We start from the raw sequence: 22,258 nt of genomic DNA, 5'->3' as shown, positions 1-22,258 counted from the left end.
TGTCTGATTTCCAATGGCTGCAGAGTAGCGGACGTGGAGTTGGATTTCAGCTGATGCGTGCGTAATAACTTACATGTGGGCACGGATATAAAGGCAGCCTCTTTAGGAAGTCGTTGGCGGTTTATTCTTTCTTGTACGGTTTGCTTTGCTTCAGTGCTCTCGTTTCATCATGAGTCATTGTTTGATATATCATAATCTAAACCCTGTGGCCTTCTTCCATGACATTGCAAGGATGCAGTGATTGATGCTTCCATGTGCACAGGCGCCTAATCATTTACACATTTCGCTATTAACAGTTTCTCTTTCAAAGCCGTTTTATGAAAACATAAGCAAATGTCATCATGTTTTGGTAACAATTTGCTGTTATCTGAAGAAGCTGTGATACAGATTTCTGGCGCTTCCTTACAGTACTGTGCCGTTAGGTCTCCTCCGTTTGTTAGGAGTACATAGGACCTTGGGAATATAGACAGCCAAGAAGGCAATAGCCAGCACTCATTTTGTATCCGATGTCTTATTGGGAAATGAGTAACTGTTATTTAGGGATAGGTTCTGTTGTTTCTGATGGGGGCATAATTAAAGATTACTTGCTCAATGTAAAACCATTAAACCCAATGTTAGATGTGGATAAACGCTGGCAGAGAATCCTTCCCTACGTTACAAAAAGCTTATTGCTGTGCCTCTACCTGGAGCCATTGCGTCGGCGAGAAACCACTTGAGTATGCAGTTCCGTGCCAAAATCTGCTGTGTGCCGGCACCTGGCCCAAAGCAATGGCTCTAGGTGCAGTAACATCAATAAGATTTTTGGAGTGCAGGGGTGTATTCGTGGCCAACATTTATCCATAGCCAAAAAATCCACCATGACTGACAGGAGCCTTTTAGTACTAATCTCCTTATGTAACTTTATTCTCTAATCATTTATATGTCATTTTATCTATTAAAGGGATACTGCCATCAGACTACATTGTGATTGTGAATATGGTTGTGGATCCCACAATTCCCTGCACACGTGATGTCAATAAGGAAAAGAATATCACAGTGCAATGCATTTTGCAATTTGTAGCGTTAGAGTTACAAAAAGAGAAGAACTATTTTGCAGCTGGATTTCAGCATATAAAAATGGTATTCATACTTTTTTTTTTTTTTTTTGAAGGAACAGATTACAGTGAAAGGTACATTAGGGTTTCTTTATTGTCTGGGGCTCTTTAACAAAGTTTGGTTAAGTAGTCAGAGTTCCCCTTTAAAGTTTTTGTTCTGGAACAAGTAAATACATTGTATAATATAATTATTATTAACATTTATTTATATAATGGTAAAGGTACTATTGTAGCCCACAGTATTCCAGTCAGCAAGTATCAGTCTGAAGCATGCAAATCTGTGTTCCTAAAGGCTACTGGATGTACATTGGACCACAGAGCAGCCATTTGCACAATTATACTGTATAGCAAATATGCATTTACTCCAACTCTCAGCTTTATTAACCATCAGACTAGGCCCCTTTTTCTGCTTCGTTGTAGCTGCAAGACCCAACGTTTGCTCAGCTATGGGCTAATGCAGGGGTCCCCAACCTTTCTTACTTGTGAGGGCTAAGATTGGCTATTAGACAGCCTCTATGCACACTATCAACTTACAGGGGGCTTTATATGGTAGTAAATTTTGTTTTTCAAACTTGCCACCAAGTCAGGAATTCAAAAATAACTCCCTGGTTTGGGGGCACCGAGAGCAACATCCAAGGGGTTGGTGAGCAGCATGTTGCCCCCGAGCCACTGGTTGAGGATCACTGGGCTAGTGTCACAATTCTGGGTCTGCACGGGTTAGGATCAGCACAAAGAAAGCATGCTGGGGGCTAGGACAGCGGGAAGCCTGAGAATGTTGTTTTGAAAGACCCTTTGAATTCCTTTCAGAATGACTAGATTGTACGAGGAATAGTGGATGGCATGTCTTATGGAATAAATATCTGCCTAGGAAATGTGACTGCGTGCATGTGGTATGCGGACTCCTAGCAGGGATGGCTAGCTTGTGACCCTCCAGTTGTTGAACCCTAGCCATTGGTAGGTATCTGGCGGTGCTGTCACATCCAATACATGCTGTTATAAATGCAACTTTTGTTTGCAGAAAAAAAATTCCAAATGTATGGGCAAAGGTACAGATCGTTTTAGTTTATGCTGGAAAGCATGGAAGAAAGCATAGTTTAATTTAATCAAGCTGGGTATCATAAAGCAGCAATAAACATTTCAATGTAACATTCTTTCCATAATTGTAAAAGACAAAGTCTTGGTGAAACCGTGCTGCAACGTTATTCTGCAGAATGTTTGTTATAAAATTCTGTGCCCAAAAAATTGCCGTTTACGCATTTCTGAACAACTGGATGTAATTTCAGGCTTCCAGTTGGATCAAGAGTCTTGGAGCCCCTGAATTCAGTGCCATTATTTTATATTTTTTTCATATTTTTCATTTTTTTTTGTAATGGTTTACATATTACATTATCTATTAAAGTATAAATTATTTATGTTCCGGGGGTGCCTTAGTATAGTTACACCATGGGCCCTTGTGTCTGTTCTGCCTTTTCTGAATGGTGCTCAAGTACAGGCATGGAATCCGTTATCTGGAAGCATATTATCCAAAAAGCTCTAAATTACAGAAAGGCCATCTCCAATAGACTCCATTTTAATCAAATAATTCAAATTTTCTTTTATTTATTATTTTGTAATAATAAAATGGTAAATTATACTTGAACTCAATAAAGATAATTAATCCTTATTGAAGGCAAAACAATCCTATTGGATTTATTTAATGTTTTAATGATTTTTAAGCAGACAAAAAGTATGGTGATGCAAATAATGTAAAGACCCCTTATACAGAACAACCCAGGTCCCGAGCATTTTGTATAACATACCCATACCTGTACAACTATTGACACGCTGCATGGGGGTTAATAAACATGGCAATTTGTGTCCTAAATTGGACATTTCTTTTGATGAAAAAGTTTGTTGGATTGTAGTAGAATTTTCTACAGGAATGGGATTAGGGCTGTTTGTGCTTCTTACAGCCATAGGATCTATTATCCAGAATGCTTGGGACCTGGGGTTTTCCAGATAAGGGTTTTTTTACATAATTTGGATCACCATACCTTATTGCTGCAAAAAATCATTTAAACATTAAATAAATCCAATAGAATTGTTTTGCTATCAGTATGAAATTGTGCAACTTACTTACCTTCAAGTATAAGGGACTGTTTTATTATTACAGAGAAAACGGAAATCATTTTAAAAATTTTCATTATTTGATTATAATGAAGTCTAAGGGAGATGGACATCCCATAATTTTTAGCTTTCTGGATGACGGGTCTCCAGATAAGGGATCCCATACCTTTACTTCCCTAAGATTTGCAATATATTCTTATCTGGTAGCTAAAACTTTGTTTGGCTTATTAAATTTATTAAGAAAACTACACAGTATGTATCACAGTGTTCCCTCTCTCTTTCTGTGATGAATATAAATCTCTTTTTGTCTTAAGAAAATATATATAAATAAAGTATTGAATTAATTACATAAACTACCATTCTGAACAAACTGACCCCGAAGTTGCTAACCCTTCCACGTTTGTGAGTTTTGAGGCCTAGAAGGGTTCTCCAGTTCATGTAAAACAAACTTTGTGTCACACATCAGCTCCAGCTTGGGGATCCGGCGGGAAGGAAACGCTCCTAAGAAGGGGCCTATATAGTTTTTGACATTTGAAACTTGTCAAGGCAGGACGTAAAACTTCATGACCTATTCTTTCCAAATAGTCTTCTACTACCTTTCATGGTTAATTGAATTTTAACACCACTTCCTTTATAGCCATCTGGAAGCCATTAGGAGGCAAACTGGCGTTTGCGTAATTGATAATTGTGGTTTTTATGCATTCGGTTTGGTGGTGGTGTCCTGGTTACTGAAAGATCTATTTCAAATGGCACAAACAACTCTTTAACCTTTTCATTTGCACAGTACTGTGTATTCAGGGGGAAATATTGTCATTAGAATCATTTAGCAAAGGCATTTGTATGTAAGGGAATTACATGATCTCATACACTGTAATGCTGGGACACATTCCTGCTGCGTATGTGGGTTTTGCAGAGTCATGGGTCTCATATTAGACGTTTACCTTTGTATATTATTCTTAAACGGTCAACCCACTGACCAGCTTTGTCTAAACAATTATTAGAAGCCTTTGTTTATATAGCACTGACTTATTTCACAGCCCTTTACAGAGATTATACATTACTTTAGCCATACACTGGCCAATAAAAGCTGTCCGTGGACCAAGTTGGCAGATTATCTGCTTGTGTATGGGGCCCTCAGACAGGCCTACCCGACCAACATCTGGTCCCAAATCAGCCAGATTAAAAGTCTTATCAGGGTGAGGAGCGCATTGACTTATTGATGTGGTCTTCGCCCCGATGACCTACATTCTGTCAATTTGATTTGATTGTTTGGCCTGAGGGTCAAATGATCAGATCAATCCACCACCTCATCTAAAGTCTCTATCACTAACCGTATGGCCAGTTGTTTATGGATTATGTACAATAAACGTTATCATAAGGACTTTTTGCAGGGTAGAACTTTAAGGCATTGGGCAACTGAAGGTGACAACATTTTTAGATGATGCTATTTTTTTTTTTTTCCAAAGCAAATTTGCAAATTAGAGTATGAATCCAGTTCATTGTCCCCTAAATGCTTTTGGTTTTAAACAAATGGATTCAGTGCATCTCTAGTAAATGTGGCCATACGTGTTAAAATCTGGTTGTTTAACCTGCGTGGCCTAAATTGCACAAGTGCGATTGCCAGTAGCACCCAGTTGAGTCTTTTATTTCCTTTTTCTATATTTTGTGTTGGTTGTTATTTGCTTCTTTAGTTGCTATTAGCAACTGCTCTTTTTCAATTTAGTACCTGTGTTCTTAAATGAGCCCCATCAAGAATCTTTCTAAAGTGGTGGATTTAGGTACATCTGATAAAGCAGCACTATGGAACTAATGGCCCCAGCCAAAGGCTTCTCATCCTTTGATGTATGTTTGCCATGTATGTTATGGCATGTAGTACAAAATAGACTGAAGCATTTTTATTGCAAATGGTGTCATTCTAACATTAGCAATAGCTAGAATAGACCATAAAAGCTAAAGAGGACACAAATCTGGACTGATTCTAGCTGCCAATATCGGTCCTTTAGAACAGCAGCTTATCAGCCTGTGTCTGAGCACGAACGACGGGCCTGCCCGACCAACACCTGGCTTGAAATAGACCATTTCTCCATCAGGCAGATTTGATTTTTCAGTCGGCTCATTGATATGGTCCCCGAACCAACTGCGCCTATACCAGCAGTTCGATCATTTGGCCCCAGAGCCCATAGGTCATCAGTGCCATAGGCTCATAGGTCTATCAGGAGAAGATCCACTTGCTTGGCGACCTCGCCAGGCGAGCAGATCTTACCATGTATGGCAACTTTAAGTCAGAAATGAACCATTCAGGCAGATCTTTTGCATGACCTACTGTTCAGCCTGTCTGTTTGTGTAGTTTTATAGGAGTGTGACTAATATTTCATTGGTCCGTGGCACTTGGTATCATTGCATTGTCAAAGAAAAAAAGGGAAATGTGGTCTGCTGATGTCTGGTTTCTTGTCTTTTGCAACTTTCTGTATGAGGAACAGCAATAAATAGAAGAAATTCACAGCAGAAGAGTTGGTGATTGGCAAGTTGTATTGGGGCAAGTGTTTTTTGGTACTTATTTGGTTGAATATAGGTTCTTTATATATGTGTCAGTAGCCTTGACTAATAAGCTTGCTCTCTGTGGAGGGCATCTGGTGGAATTCTTTAGGAGCCCAATTAGCTGCTACCAAGCACTGGATACCCATGGGATATATAATATAACTGTGTAGACACATAGGCCATGTGCTTGTGTCTCCTGACCCAGGCTTAGTCGGTGGTCTAACTTATTACTATCATGAAAGGATATTATGCCAATTGATTATCGATAATAAAGGCTTTGTTGCTTGTTACAGCTATACAAAAATGTTGCCATTTTTTGAGACCTTGGTTATTAGTTAATTGGAATTTATTGATAACATGCCATTTTATCATGTTAAAGCAAGAAGTATTGCAGTTTCCACACCCTTTAAAGGGGAAACTTGCCTTCTGTAATGGGGGGAATCCCCAAAAAACATCTAGTGGGGGATAGTGGAATTGTGTCCCAAAGAGCATCCTGGAACCAGCTTGAGAGACCATGTAGATTAAATTGCATTTCAGTATTAGATGTTGTTTGAATTCGCCGGCTGTAATGTGAGGCCTAAAATGCTGCCACAGTAGGCATGTTGTTTGTGGTAAGTAAAACCGCGTTTTAAATAAATCTCCAGGGTGTCCATCTTTTCATCAGCCTCTTAAAAATGCAACTTTATCTCCCTGTTTCACTGTTGAAAATCCAGTTTCCTCCCTGATTTCTATAGGGAGAACCTGCCAACAGTCAATCAGGCCTAGAAAGGTTTTGAGGTAAGGACATTTAACATCAAGTGTTTGATTTTCGACTATACACTGCACATCCTCACAATGGCTTCCCTCAAAGGGGTATTTGGCTTTAGGATAAAGTTAGTTTTTTTCTATTTTATTTTCAGATTCAAAATTCAGAGTGTCATGCCATCAAGGGTCACATGTGTCATGGCTGCGACTTGGCCTCTGGTTGTTGTGGGCCTGCCAACTGTTTGCCTGCAGCTCTTGGCTTGATGAGAAAAGGTCCAGGAGTTGTGACTGAGACTCAGACTTTTTTTTCTGCACTAATAAAGGAGTGCTGTGTCCAATTTATGCCTATTTATATATACTGTGTGTGTGTGTATATATATATATATATATATGTATATATATGTATATATATGTATATATTTATATGTATATATATATATATATATATATATATATATATAATATAAAATTTGTGTAGTCCTTATGTGATTGTTATGTAGTCCTTATGTGATTGCATTTGTTTAGCCTTATCTGGTGTGTATCTGTAGAAAGGAAGGGAATAGCATCCATGCTTGCGGTTTTGGCTCCTACCGAAAAGTAATCTCTTTTCCATTCAGAATACCAACTTCATCTGTAACTGAACCTCTTTAATGAGATGTTTGCGAATTCCATATTGGTTTTAGCAATCTGTATACAATCAGGCTACTGATTCGCAATGAAACGTGGCACAGCTGTCATCCAGAGTGAGATAATCATTTGCACAAGAAATATAGGGATCGGATGCCACGGAGCCTTTCTCTGCAACTATTACTGAGCATTGTGGGTAATTATAGCAAGTCGGTCCATTGCAAAATGGAAAATAGGGCTCACCAATGAAAATATTTTTGTTATGTAATAGGTTCTAACCACCTTTTATATAGAATCATTTGTTGGAATGTACCCTTAGGCTTCTAGATCATCCGATCATGCCAATAAGCACATTTTTTTCTTATAGTTAGATCAGCTAATCAGCTTAGATATGTGGTAAGATACAGGGATGACATATATTGATGATGTTGTCTATTGATGATATGTCTACTGAAAAATCATTTAAGTATTAATGAATAGGATTGTTTTGCCTCCAGTAAGGATTAATTATATTTTAGTTGGGATTAAGTTCAAGGTACTGTTTTATTATTGGACTTCTCATAGTAAGAAACTTTCTGGATTGTGGATTTATAGATAACCGATCCTGTACCTGTATAGTAATTGGCCAAACGTTATTTATTATTATAATCGGTTATAACATTTTTTTGCACAACAGCAATGTGTTTGTAAGTATTCTATTCCCTTTAAGAGGGAGTCCAGGGGGAGCCGAGAACATCTAATTTAGGGGGGAATAAAACACTTTGTTTTGACGATGAAAATCTATTTTTCAAAAACATGAAAGAAAATTTTACATATTGGATTTAAAGATGAAATGTACTACTCATTTGAATGGGCCTTGTTTTATGCGAGTGTATGAATGATAATCTTCCCTTGTCTTTCAGTGGTGCCCAGGATCTCTGACACGTCTTCCCTTTATGCTGCATAAAGACTGCTGTTGGGATGTGACAGGTACGTGACTGTGACAGTTTTCTGCTCTTCTCTATGCTATGTGCGTCATTGCTGCATATTCACATTGCTCAGCTCAGTGGGTCCATTTGTAGGCAGGGAAAACTGTAAGTCATGGAGTGGCTGGTACATGAGACCTATGAATATTGGAGCATGGTATAATCTGTTAAGGATGAGCACTGGAGTAAAGACTTGGGCTGCAGTTTCTTGAGGGCCCTGTTCCATTCCTGTTGTATGTACAGGTATAGGACCCGTTATCCAGAATGCTCGGGACCAAGGGTATTCCGGATAAGGGGTCTTTCCATAATTTGGATCTCCATACCTTAAGTCTACTAAAAATCAATAAAACATTAATTAACCCCAATCAGATTGTTTTGCATCCAATAAGGATTATTTATATATTAGTTGAGATCTATTACAAAGTAAAGTTTTATTACTACAGAGAAAAAGGAAATCAGTTTTAAAATTCTGAATTATTTGATTAAAATGGAGTCTATGGGAGACGGGCTTTCTGTAATTCGGAGCTTTCTGGATAATGGGTTTCCGGATAAGGGGTCCGATACCTGTACTAACTTTGGGAGGTGGATTTTGTTTGTAAGTTTTAATGTACAAATGAAATAATGGCTGCTCCTGCTGTGTTGACTCATTTCCCTACACTAAACCTGGGCCCCCTCACCCCCATATGGTTATTTCACGCTCGGGCGGGTTGAGGAGGGACGCATATTTAGTGCCTTTTCCTCAGTCACCTGCAGCCTGTTCCAGTGACATTGCAGATCAGAACCCTTTATAGAGGGCTTTTGCAGCCATTTTGAGCATGCACAAAAACTTTGTTTTTGATATATGTAATTCTGGGAGCCCTTGTTTCCTCCTTGACACTGCCTAACCACGTGGTACATCAGGGTTTCCTAGAACCTCTGTATTTACTGTAAGTGTCTATTTTATTAATCCCAAACAATATAAACATTCATAAACTCATTAAAAAAAACAAAAACAATTCTTGACTCTTTAAAAAAAGGCATAATAACACTTCTTTTTCCTAAATATATAAAACATTGATGCACCACAAGGTACCGGGCAAACTTTCTCAGCAGCCTGGTTATGGCAGAAGTGGTACATTCCTGTGTTCCTTTTTTTAACCCTGATAGCGGTACATGTGTCATTGTCTCATGTGGGACGCCGGGGAAATCCAGGCCAAACTAATGGGCTCAGGATCTGGCTTGTGTCCAGCCCTCCGGCCAGTTTATGTAAACTCCTGCTTGTCATTTCTAAGTTCATGAGATGAGGTCAGCATGGTGCCAAGCATCCATCAGAAAATGACCATTTAATCACATGAAATATCTCCTCGCCTTTCCCACAGCAGTGCTGGCAGAGGTGCCAGGAGCTGGAAGGCAGGCAATTAGCAGTGAGTGCCATGCTGCAGACATTACAGATGATGCACACTTGACACATCAAAGGCAGGGGGGTGGCCGATAGAGGCTGCAGGCTGTTAGCCAAGGATGCTGCGCAATTCTTTTTTTTCCCCTGGATAGATAAGAGGAACAAAGTGGGATGATAGCATTGTTTGTCCAGTGGCGGATGTTAGGCAGATGATTATGTTTCTTCTAAATGTTTTTCCCCTATGAATCACTATCTGTACGAGGCAATATTTTCATTTGTCTCTGTGCAAGACTAATATGATTGCTCATGTCCAACAAGTATTTAGCCAGTAGTTATCCAGCTGTAAGACTTATTAACCCTGACTTTCTGATACATCTGGGAGATGCTCTGTGTATCTGTTACAAATAAATGTTGGAATTAATATCCAGACACAAGGAGAGTGACTTCACAACAACAACCCTTCCCCTTGTCATTCCATTGTTGGAGGTGGTGAGTAAATTATAGCACTATAGGGCTGATTTACAGACATCGGTGCAAACTGCACATTTTCAGGTGGTTTTAGGGCCGTGACACACCGTTGTCATGGGTGCCTAATCTCCCCAATGCCATCCCACCGGCTAGAATGTAAATCGCTGGTGGGATGGCATACATGGCACGCAATTTGCCGAAGTTGCCTTGTGAGGATACATTCTAGCCAGTGGGATGGCATTGCGGGGAGATTAGACGCCCACGACAACGGAGATTTGCCACGGCGTGACTAATCTCCCTGTGTGTCACAGCCCTTAAACAACTTACTACAAGCTGCAGAATGAAAGCAAATACTTGACTGATTGCTGCTGGCCATTGCATTTGTGCATTTTATTACCTATGCCCCTAGGGGTCAGTTATCATGTATGGGATAGGGTGCAAAGTGGTGCAAGCCACCATGTTTTTAGCACTTTGCTCCGAGCTGCAGCTCCAAAATGGAGCACAGGGACCTGTACTTCTCCAATAAATACAGTGCTGCCTGCGTTAGGAAGTGCTGTATTTATGAGGGGGGTACATTTAGGCCCACCTCCTATCTACCCAAATACTTGTGTGTCATTCAGACTCTCACGCTAGGGTGCAGGCCCTCTACTTACTGACTGCCCAGGGCCTGCTGTCTGCACCCTGTGCCGATGCAAGGTGCAGTGGGACTTTAGTTTTTGGGCTCTAGTCCAGCTAAAATTAAACGCCATATTTTACCTCAAATGAAATAAGGACCCCAGTAGCCAAATTATAATGAAATACTGATCTGATTTTACTGAAAAATAGCAATTCATTGATTCATGTCTCAAACAAAGAATCATCCTTGTTTGCTCTCATAACATGAACACCCAACCAAGCCTTATAATGTTAGGCTAGCGCCACATGGGGATTTTTAAATCAGCTCCTTGTGTGTGCACACAGGCCAACGCTGTGCCGGTGGCTAAGGAGAGCAAAAACCACTGCATGGGATATTAGTATTATGTTAAAAAATATGGGAAGTGAGAAATATTTATAAATAAATATATAATATTTATTTTAAATAAAAGCATGAGCGTTATTGTGCACCCCATGTCCATCAAATGGATATGAATGAATATATTATTAAGTTAAAATCCTTGTCTGGGTTATGAGAAGACAATGAAATTTCGAAATAGAGAAACTTGAGGGACGTTTTGGCATAATACGATGCATCAGATGATGTGAGTTAGTTTTTCCACTTCTGCATTTTCCATTTTTTCCCCCTCTCTCCTCACTAAAGTTCTCGTGATGTGTGTTTGTGCAGCCAGGCATTTTTTTTCCCTCAATCTCTGCTTTATTCACTTCAATTTGCTGAAGCAGCACAGAGAGGAAGCCATATGCTAGAAGTCTGAAACTCCACATTGTCTGTTCATGCCAATTCTTCATTTGGCCAAACAATAACCTCTAATTCCTCAAAGGAAGTTTTTTTGTGTTATCTTTTGTTCTAAAAAATATTTGTATCCTTCCAGTAATAATTATGTTACATTTTTTTTTTCAAGAAAGTCAAGTTTATGAAAAGTGAAGGCAGCAACCCATTTTAAGAGAGACAAATCTCTTTTTTTGACAGTTCGATTTACTTGTGATTTTTTTCTTTCTTAACCTCATGTGCAGTAAATCATTATAACCAATGAAATGATTATAGACCATTTTCCTGCATATTGCCTATGTGAGGCATGGTTGCGCCTACAGATCTGCTAGGCTTACAATGAAACAAGTCATCCCATTTTAACTCTAAAAAAAAAAGGGAACCTTTTGAGATTAATTTTACGAGCGGAATTGGGGTTTATCTAATGAGGGGTGGAATGTTTTCAAGTGATTCCAAAACATCTGTTGAATTGAACGGCAATTACTATATCTGAGCTAGTAAATGTTTCCATGCCTTGTCCTGAGAAAATGGTAGTGGGAGTCTGTGTAGGAGGCATTACTTTTCCGTTTGTATTGTCCACTGGAAGTCTTACTTCTTTAGAAAGGAAAAAAGCCTGCCATGTTGCTGTACAAATAGCCATACTAAAGATATACTGTATGTACTCCGCAGGGCTGGACTGGGCTTCAAAATGGGCCATGCAATTTCAGGTACACAGAGGCCCAAACAGCCTGACAGGCTCTATAAATTGTGACTGTCTGTGGCATCTTTAGCAGCCCCTCTGGCAGTTGCCAGTCTGGGCATGACTGTACGTAGTAATGGAATCCTTCAGCGTACCATTATTTTGAAGACGTTATGTTTGGTAAACACAAACTGGTTTGTGCTGAACCTAATACTGAGCCCGGGATCAAAAGGAAAACACCAAATGGGCTATGGCTTTACTGCATTTTCAGTGGAGATTCAAGTAGCAGTGATCAAAACAGCTGTGACTTGCCATTGATCACTGTCTATTGGTCTCAGTGGGAAAGGATATGTTCAGCGGTGCAGCTCCCTATTACCTTAATTATTATTATCATCAATAGGCTGCAAGCCTCAGCGATTCCCAAATAGTTTGATGACTGAAAATATAAATAAAACATTTTAGGTATGGGATGTGTTATCTGGAAACCCGTTATCCAAAAAGTTTGTAATTATGGGAATGCTATCTCCTGTAGACTACATTGTAAGCAATTCTATTTTTTTTTTTTAAATTATTTCTTTTTTTCTCTGTAATAATAAAACAGTACCTGTACTTGATCCCAACTAAGATATAATTAATTCTTATTGGAGGCAAAACAATTCTATTGGGTTTAATTATTGATTAAATGATTTTTCAGTAGATTTAAGTTATGGAGATCCAAATTATGGAAAAAAAACTTTATCCAGAAAACCCCAGGTCCCAAGCATTCTGGATAACAGGTCCTGTACCTGTACTAGCTTTCTGTCACCACTCAGGTGTAGGGCATTGCAGGTCATGACTAGAAGGATATGTACAAGGATCTCATCATATGTGTGGCCAGACAGCAACCAGACCGTAAACCTCAAACACTGGCATGCCTTGGGCTATCAAAGGGTCTTGTTTATGGGGAAAGTCATTACAAGTATAGGATCTGTTATCCAGGAAGGCCACCTCCCATAGACTCCATTTTAATCAAATAATTCTCATTTTTAAAATGGTTTAATTTCTCTCTGTAATAATAAAACAGTACCTGTACTTGACCCCAACTAAGATATAATTAATCCTTATTGGAGCCAAAACAATCCTATTGGGTTTATCTAATGTTTAAATGATTTTTTAGGAGAATTAAAATATGGAGATCCAAATTAGATCCCTTATCTGGAAAACCCCCTGGTCCTGAACAGGTCCCATACCTGTATTCACACAAAGCAGGTGAGGCCAGGGTACAAATAACATAACATAAAAAAAACCTCTGTTAGGGTGAAGACACACAGAGCTACTAGTAGCAGCTACTTTTTCACGGCTACTAAACTCCAGAAAACACCTTGCCATAGACAGTACTGAGAATTGCCTCTGCTAAAACACACACAGAGACAATTATCAGTAAATGATTGGCATTTTCTATTTTAGTAGCCACGACAAGTAGCTGCTACTAGTAGCTCCGTGTGTCTTCACCCTAAGGACTCGCGAGGCTTTTTCGGCGATTTCCCGAAATCGCGCCGCTGCGTGTGCCATCCCACGTGGGATGGCAGGTGAAGGCAACTCGGGGAGATTAGTCACCCGCGAACAGGGAGATTTGTCGCGGGCGACTAATCTCCCCGTGTGCCAGAGCCCTAAAAGTCAGAAAATCCCCTGCCATAGACAATATTGAGAATTGCCTCTGCTAAAACACATGTTGAGACTGTTTTCAGTAGATGGTCAGCATTGTCTATTTTAGTAGCCATGAAAAGTAGCTGCTACTAGTAGCTCCATGTGTCTTCACCCTTAGAAAAATACTAAGGACTAAGGGCAGTGGTACACAGGAGATTAGTCGCCCCACGAAAAATCTTCGTTGTCGCCCAAAATTGTCTTGAAGTTGTCGCCATACAAGTAAATAGGTGGGTTGATTTGAAGAGCTTTGTTGTCGGCATTAAAAGTACTAATCATTGCAGGGACAAGACACTCCTATGTAGCCATCCACTAGGTCTTCTGGCCAAGCTGCATTCATATTAAATATATACAAAGTGTAAGCTGTGCTTAACACAAACAGTAAGATAAAAAGGATATGCGGTAGAAAGAACTAGAGGGATATACAGTAACCCTGCACAGGATTTCTTTCTTACATTCATTAAAATCATAAGCCCATGGGAAGCCCTTGGATCGTACAGTTGCCTGTACCGAGGCTTCCAGGTTTTCTGCAGTAAATTAGCGCTGGCTCCGTGACATGGGGAAAGTCTATGAATTTCCTGTGTTTCTACTGTCAATCACAAAGAACCTCTTAACCATTTCAGTGCTAAAAATCCCACAGAATGACTGGCAAATAGTTCCGTCCAGAGACTGGAATGTTAAAGGGGATGTTAACCTTAAAACATAATTTTCCCCAAAGAAAGAAAATGGAATTTTATATATGTTCATTAGTTGTTGGAAAATTATTTGTAAATGAAATTATGTTTAAAAGCAGCATTCTCTCTCCAGGGCTCCATTCCCAGAATTCCCTTTGTCCCTTGCTGCACATCTAGTTCTGTTTTTTTTAGTCCTGCGCAGAAGCCGCAACACACATTTTTACTCACTTGGACCCGGTACCCAACCACCCCCGCAATGGCCTTATCCGTAACCAGATGATCATTATTAAACAGGAAGAGCTGTTTCTGCAGACCGGAAGTGACATAATCAGAACTGGGTGGGGTTAGAAAAAAATGTTTTAAAGTAAAAATGTAGATAATTTAAAAAAAAGAAATGTGGATAAGACCCGCAACCCGACCCACATCTATACCCACGCATAAAAATTCTACCTGCAACCCACAGGGTACCCACGCTGCATTACTCTAGCAGTAGTCAGCCTTGCATGTTACACAGGCGGCATCTGGTACATTGTTTCCCATGTCAAAACCATTGGAGTAGGGCAGGGATCCCCAACCTTTCTTACACGTGAGCCACAGTCAAATGTAAAAAGACTTGGGGAGCAACACAAGCACCATAAAACTTCATGGAGGTGCCAAATAAGGGCTAAGATTGGCTATTAGGCAACCTCTATGCACCCTATCAGCTTACAGGGGGCTTTATTTGGTAGGAAATCTTGTTTTTATTCAACCAAACTTGCCCCCAAGTCAGGAATTCAAAAATAATTCCCTGGTTTGGGGGCACTGAGAGCAACATCCAAGGGGTTGGTGAGCAACATGTTGCCCCTGAGCCACTGGTTGGGGATCACTGGAGTAGGGAGTAGAAAGCGACAGACAGATTAGTGATGTTTGGCCCATTCTAAAACCTGCAGAATGGAAAGGTTCAGGCCAACCAGTTGCCCCCAGAGGCGGGTACCAGGCTGAATATACTGTCAATCTGACATTCCCACCACCTCTTTATGCCATGCCAAACCCCACAAGTTACAGGGTGGGGTTTGGGGGGGGGGGGGGGGCGGAAGTCCCGGGTCCCAGTCTGGCATAGCTCTCACAAAATGGTATTGTTTCCCCTACTGGAATGCAGGCTCTATAAACCTACACCTTCAACTGGGAAAAGTTTTTCCACCTATAGGTACCCTTTAATACCAGCTATATTTATAAATAACGTGAATTTGTAACTAATGAATATTGAAGGGGTGCTTTCTTTTCATTTACTTCTCGAGTTTACATGTCTCTTAAATTAAACAGAGATGATGTCAGATACGGAGCCCGGTGCCCAGTTAGGGTTTGGGAAAGACTCTGTAGAACAGAGGGAGTTAAGGAAGGCAACACCTGCACACGTTTAGGGAATGAGCAGGTTCAGTGCAAGGCCAAGCTAAAGGCTTTCTGTGTAGCTCTGACAGCCTGACAGCCATATAATACAGACATATTTGTCTTCTGAAACATCACGTACTGTAATAGTGCTCTCTCCTTTTAATCACGTTTGCTAAGGAATGAATGTTTCAGCTCTGCAAACAAAGCCTGTCGAAGAACATGAAAGAATATTTCATTTATTCACCTTTCTCAGAAATCAGAAGCTAATGGGCAAAACCTGGGTGCATTTAAGAGCAGAGCTAACCATAAAACTTGTAGGCAGTGGCTTGTTGGCCCTTTGGAAAGATACTGGGTTGCCAGACTTTCTTTTCAATAAATTCCAATACCCGTTATCCAGAAAATTCCAAATTATGCCATCTCCCATAGATTCCATTATAGGCAAATAATTCTAATTTTTAGAAATTATTTCTTTATTCTCTGTTATAATAAAACAGTACCTTGTACTTGATCCCAACTAAGATATAATTAATCATTTTTGGAGGCAAAACAATCCTATTGGGTCAATTCAATATTTAAATTAGTTTTCTAGCAGATTTAAGGTATGTTGATCCATATCATGGAATCCCTTTTCCAGAAATCCCCAGAGCCAAGCATTCTGGATAACAAGTCCCATACCTGTAATACAATCCACTTCTTGAAAGGCTGGAATAACTACGATGAGAGAAGAACCCCTCCCAAGAGATGATGAGAGCTAAACAAGAGGAGGGAGTCCAGGGAGGGGAAAGCTTAGCTGCAGGAATTCAGAAAATGGGCAACATACAGTGCTGCTGAGTACTACATGGGATTTAGTAGCCAACATACTGTACCTCTGACCACTAGATGGAATTCAGTGGCCAACATACAGTACTGCTGACTACTAGATGGGATGTAGTGGCCAACATATGGTACTGCTAACTAGTAGAGGGGATTCGGTGGGGGGATTCAGTGGCCAACATACAGTACTGCTGCCCATTAGATGGGGCTTGAAAATGGTCAATGCCCACAAGATGGAATTAATAAAAATGTTCATTACTGAACTACCTCCTGGTATAACTTTAGGTACAAAAGAAGAACAAATGCAGCTGGTTTCTGTTTCATCCTTGGATTTTTCCTGTGACAATGCAGTCTGAGCAACATATTCCTAGTGTTCTTCCTATTGCTATTCCTGATGTTCTCTCCCTGGTATCCCTTTCCCTTTATGTGCCATGGTATGTGCCTAACCCTATTATGTGAGTACAGTTGTGCCAAGATTGCAAACTTTAGGTGAACTTTCCAGATCTGGCACGAGAAAATCTACCCTCCAGCAAATGACCTTTATTGAGGGGATAAAATCTCTTTTGGGCAGCGTAATTGCGTGAAATAGTAATGGAAACTAGCAGATTGATTCATCTCTATCACACTCTCTGATCAGAAATGGATGAGAAGGCTTTCTCTGGCGTGATTCATGCAGCTCAGAACATCTTATGTAAATAAATGACACTATCATTTTTTATAGGTTCGATACTTCATTCTGCAAGTTGTCCAGACGCATGTTTAAGAGCATTTGTCATAGTGTAATATTTCTTGAATCCTAGAGGAAACAGAGCCAGGATGTATAATGAATCCCATCTGCTCGTTTTGCGCTCATAGAAATTACGCCTTCATTGGCTGAACAGAGAGCGGCTCCCGCGACACCATCTGACCCTTCTAACTGTGGCGACTTTTCCCTGCTTGAATACAGTGCCACCTTTGTCTCCCAGCGGCAGGGTCATAGGTTGCCCCCTCAGTATTGGTACAAATGCTGCCCTCAATAGAAGTCATGGAAGTAAACCACAAAGTGAGTGGGTTTTACACACACTTTGTGTATTACATGTGTATAAACAAAGGGCTGCAGTTTGTGTAGACATTAGCCATTTTCATATCTATATATGTGTAATAGTTATTAGGGATATCTTTGTGTAGTAGTTCAGTAGTTCAGGGGGGACCCGGGACCTACCAGGTTTTTTACCTGTGTAATGTACCTGCTACATGATATTGTTGAATGGTACTGTCATAGACATGCTATTATTCATAATACGTCCTCAATATTAAAGGTGAAGACACATGGAGCCACACATAGCTAGTAGCAGCTGCTTCATGCTTTCATGGCTATTAAACCCCAGAAAATACCCTGCCATAGATAATACTGAGAATTGCCTAAAGAACACATAGAGACAATTATCAGTAAATGATCAGCATTGTCTATTTTAGCAACCATGACAAGTAGCTGCTACTAGTAGCTCTGTCTTCACCATAAGGGCTCTGGCACACGGGGAGATTAGTCACCCGCGACAAATCTCCCTGTTCGCGGGCAACTAATCTCACCGAGTTGCCATCAGTTGCCATCCCAACGGCGACAATGTAAGTCGCCGGTGGGATGGCACATGCGGCGGCGCGATTTCGGCAAATCGCCGAAAATGCCTCGCGAGGCAACTTCGACGATTTGCCGAAATCGCCTGCGCAGCGTGTGCCATCCCACCGGCGACTTACATTGTCACTGGTGGGATGGCAATTCGGGGAGATTAGTCGCCCGTGAACAGGGAGATTTGTCGCGGGCGACTAATCTCCCGGTGTGCCAGAGCCCTAAAGCTGCACTGTGCAAGGGAAAATAAGGCTAAAATGCTAAATGTTTTGCAAATATTAATGAGTTGAGGTCAGTCAAATCCAGGCAAAGAATGTGACCGATTAGAACTAAAATCCGACCTTGTTTTGTCTAAAAAGGAGTTTTAATGAGATCACATCTAATTTGTACCCTGCGCCAAAGCAACCAAATGACCTCATGCGTCCAAGGCTTTTCACTCGGAGCTGCTGTGCCTCCGCTTCCCCACACACTTACTATTGTCAGGGAGATTAAAGGGACTGCTCACTGTGCATCCTGAGTCATACTGTTCCCCATAGGGATTTGTACAGTAAATCTGCTGTCCTGCCTGGGAGTGGGGTTTCCCAGAGACTGCTGCTCAGCAAATGCTTTATTGCACGGTGACCGATAATCTCCCAATAAGCTCTGAGTCGGCACAACAGATCTGGGAAGAGTTGCTCTAAGGTAGGAAATGGATTTACTCTGTAACTGTCAGTGATATTTTATTGTGAGTCAGCCTTGAGATTACAGTGCTAAGCAAGTTGCAGGGGACTAAGGGGTGAAAGCAGGAATACATCAGAGCACCCCCTTTGGTACCATGAATTCAGTTTTGCTTGGGGGAACAGCAACATAGAACCGCAGTCATTTTCAAATAAAAACTCTAATGTGCAGGGAATAGGGAATATTGTACCCTCTACTGCATAAAATAAGAACGGGAGTAACCAAGTAGCTGCCTAACCTAATAAACAAACAGACTGCAGGCTGAGTGCTTTTATGTAGGTCTGGAGGCTCTGAGTCTTTATATAGTGGTTACCTCTTATAAAGACCAACATAAATGATTGCATTCTAATATTACTGGGGCATTATTTAATATATTGCTATTGCAGGAAATATATCAAGTTAGAAGACCCCTGAAGGTGCAGACAAAGGCCCTTGAGACCCCCCAGTATTTACTTGACTCTTCTCTCATTCAGTAGTCCCTAAATACTAGCACAGCAGTTTTAAGTGGTTCATCCTGACACCCATGTGACCATTATTGCCAGGCTTTGCTTCTACGGATGATCATCCAACAAGGTTCCTTTCAGTTCTACAATGAAACAATGATGCTTATATATGTGTGTAAATATGATTTACAAGTTTCAGCAGTTGGAGGAGGAATTTTCAGTGGGTAATTAAGAATATGATGAATGCAAACAAAAACTGGCCTGACAGCTGTTGAAAACCGCACATGGAAATTTGGATTTTATTATAACAATATGGCCAAATGGTCAGAAATGAAATGTAAATGTGAACACACACACATATGTGCAGTAATTGTGCATTATTTTAAGTCTGGGTTAAACCATATACTAATGACAGTCCCTCTAGAGGCCCAGGGGCCAGACATGGTCCTCCCAGATATATTTATGGCTCTGTCCACTTTTAAGAAATCCATATGCTGTTCTATTATATTTTTATCATTGTATGATCTGTTCCACATGTACAATCTAACAGATGAGCGTGCCACAGAGACACTAGAGAGCAGACATTCATTATGCCTTAATGAACTTTTGTGGTGCATTTGAGGTAAGGGGGGTGGAATTTGGGAAGAAACAAAAGAAATAAGACAGAACCAATTGCATTTATGCAGATTTACAATGGAAACATGTCTGTTATATTCTTGTTTCCCAGATTTCTGCGTGTGAACGAGAATAGACACTTTTCCCAGGGTGAGAACAAGCAGAAGCGTAGCTTTCGGAGAATCACTTTACAAGGGGCATTAAACAGTGCAAGAGAAGTTGTCCTTTGTTCTTTAGTAGGTTCATTATAGACCCTCTGAATTCAGAAATTGATTTAAACTCTCCCCATTATCCAGTTTGGCTCTGGTACTGCTATAGCATGATATTGTAAGAATTACAAGGAAAAGGCAATTATAAAATAGTTGTAAATTTATTTTTTACCTTTTAATTATAGGTAGGGTGCACATCCATTACTCTACATACATGTGTAGGTCTTCTTCACCATATCCCCTGTAAGCAAATAACCAGAGCATCTCCTGAGGCAAGGGTGTCCAAGGCAAAACCAATACTGTCGGATGTAACTTTCAAGCTTGTCTGATAGGATCAGTTTATCTCTTTGTTGTGGCAACCCAAGTCTAATAAAACATTCTGATTAGAGGGAAAAATAATCTCCTTGAGAAAGTGCAGCTGCTTTTTAGAAACAACTGTGACAGCAGACTGAGACAGACATTACCACCATGAATGAGCAAGGGCAGAGAGAGTCTCATCTCGGGACAGATCCATAAATAGTCACATTGAAGTTCAGCCATCTGAATCCATTCCTGGTCTTGGGGACCAGACGCAAACACTGGTCAGCAGAGGATAAGTGCCCCGGTGGCCCCAGAGTGATAGAAATGTTGGAACCTTTCCCATTTGAGTTCTTGTGTTTTGAAGATTAGCATGATTCCACACATCAGCCTTCATTAAAAGGGAATGTAAAGCCTCTTTATAATGTAAGCTTAGCTAGAGGATAACATTCTGTAGGCCCGGAATAGGGAATAGTACAAGTTACCAGATGTCGAGGACACAGGAGGCTTATGGATCAAACATAGTATTGCTGGCACTATACAATAGTATTCTTACTCGATGTAAAAGTAGAAAAAAGTCCTATATATAGCTTATATGTGTATTCTTTGGCCCATGGCTTACCAGGTGTTTGCCTGTCACCCCTCAGGCTTCCTGCCAATTAGTGAATGGCAACCAGCAGTGACAGGCAGTCTATAGAAGGCAGTCTGAGCAGTGCCGGTATCTATCTGGAAGTCTGATGGCATAGCAGGTGCCTGGTGTGCCATAGGCCTATAGCTTGGTTGTTACCAAAGAATGGGTAATATTGAATATTTATGAATATTCCTGTTCTGCTTTAGGTTTATATAGACCTCAGTGAATTTAGAATTTAGTGGGTATGCTTGGGATAGTTTGCTGAGGGAATGAGTCAGATGAGAAACAAATACACAGACCTCCTTTGGCATTATAAAGAAGATTATGAGAGACAAACTAAACCAGTAGTCTGTATCTTTTGAATTTGCTATTCTGAGTAGTGACCATTCAGTAGTGCCTCAGCCAGTTGCCGGCACAATACTTCTAACTGCACAGTGTGCAAAATCCAAAAAACATCTCTGTTCAGGAACTTGACACGTGATTTTCCTGGAAATCAGAGCGGCATTCACAGGTCTTTGTTATTCCCACTCCCCTTGCATTGTTCCATGGCAGGAGGAACCCACGCCACCACTCTTTGCTCATATTTCCAGTGACAGGACTGAGACAACCACTTTAACCATTTTATGAGCCCCACTAACAGCTGCATTTGTAACACTGGGAAACATCTGTAAGTTTAGTCACTGAGTGAATCCACCTGAATGGGCAGCCTCCATTATAATAAAAAATCTGCTCAATGTATGGGTTTCCGGATAACAGATTCCATACCTGTACTTTATTTTTTATTTCATACTGTTTTTATATATTTGGTGTTGTATTTCATGCTCCCAAACCCTGTGCTGTTTTTCCGACTGCAACCGACCCACCCGTGCATGTGAGTCACGGGCTGATTTCCCCTGTCTAACAAACAGATTCCAGCATCAGAGTCAGGTTTTTGGAATGTCCAGCTGTCAAAGAACTTTACCAAGGGAGCATACAAATGAACCTTTTATTCTTTCAAGACTATAAGAAAAAATTAATCCTATTCACTAAAAACGATTTATTGTATGTCTGCTACAGCTTGGGGGCATTTTCAAGAGAGTGCTCTATGTGTATTTTATAGATTTACCCTGAATATTTGGTTCATGTCACATGTAGTGGTTCCACTGCTGTGGTCCTCTCTGGGAGAACTAGTCATAATTTC

General features: G+C 40.4%; 1 protein-coding gene across 2 annotated transcripts in view; it reads left to right on the top strand.

The window, feature by feature from the left end:
• Positions 1–22,258, top strand: part of lhfpl2 (LHFPL tetraspan subfamily member 2) — a 66,091-nt gene that overhangs the window by 26,912 nt on the left and 16,921 nt on the right. Inside the window, exons 1-2 of one of the 2 annotated variants that reach the window (XM_004910387.4) lie at positions 1,959–2,048; positions 8,012–8,078. The gene's annotated coding sequence lies outside the window, so the exon portion shown is untranslated. Of the gene's footprint in view, positions 1–1,958; positions 2,049–8,011; positions 8,079–22,258 lie in introns of those variants that run through there. The other variant, XM_002940194.5, reaches the window with a different exon arrangement.

This window comes from Xenopus tropicalis, chromosome 1 (genome assembly GCF_000004195.4).
Source record: "Xenopus tropicalis strain Nigerian chromosome 1, UCB_Xtro_10.0, whole genome shotgun sequence".
Taxonomy (NCBI): Eukaryota; Metazoa; Chordata; class Amphibia; order Anura; family Pipidae; genus Xenopus; species Xenopus tropicalis.
Note: the sequence above shows the minus strand (reverse complement) of the source record. Positions and strands in the feature narration are given on the sequence as shown.